The following is a 236-nucleotide window of genomic DNA, read 5'->3' as shown; positions in this document are numbered from 1 at the left end:
GTGGTTTTGGAAACCCGAATTCCGCGGTTTACCTGAGGGAAAGAAAGACACCGATTGCTCGAGTTAATATTAAATCTTTTTCCTTCGTTATTTGGTTGTAAAGCGTCTTTGTCGGAGCAGTAATAACGGTTATTATCATTCTCACCATAATCATTGTGATATCAAATCTCGTATTAGGAGTATTGTGTAAGGAAATCTAATATGGTCATTATTCTTGTGTATTGTTATTATTGCGA

This window comes from Penaeus monodon, chromosome 24, assembly GCF_015228065.2.
Source record: "Penaeus monodon isolate SGIC_2016 chromosome 24, NSTDA_Pmon_1, whole genome shotgun sequence".
Taxonomy (NCBI): domain Eukaryota; kingdom Metazoa; phylum Arthropoda; class Malacostraca; order Decapoda; family Penaeidae; genus Penaeus; species Penaeus monodon.
This window is presented reverse-complemented; position numbering follows the sequence as displayed.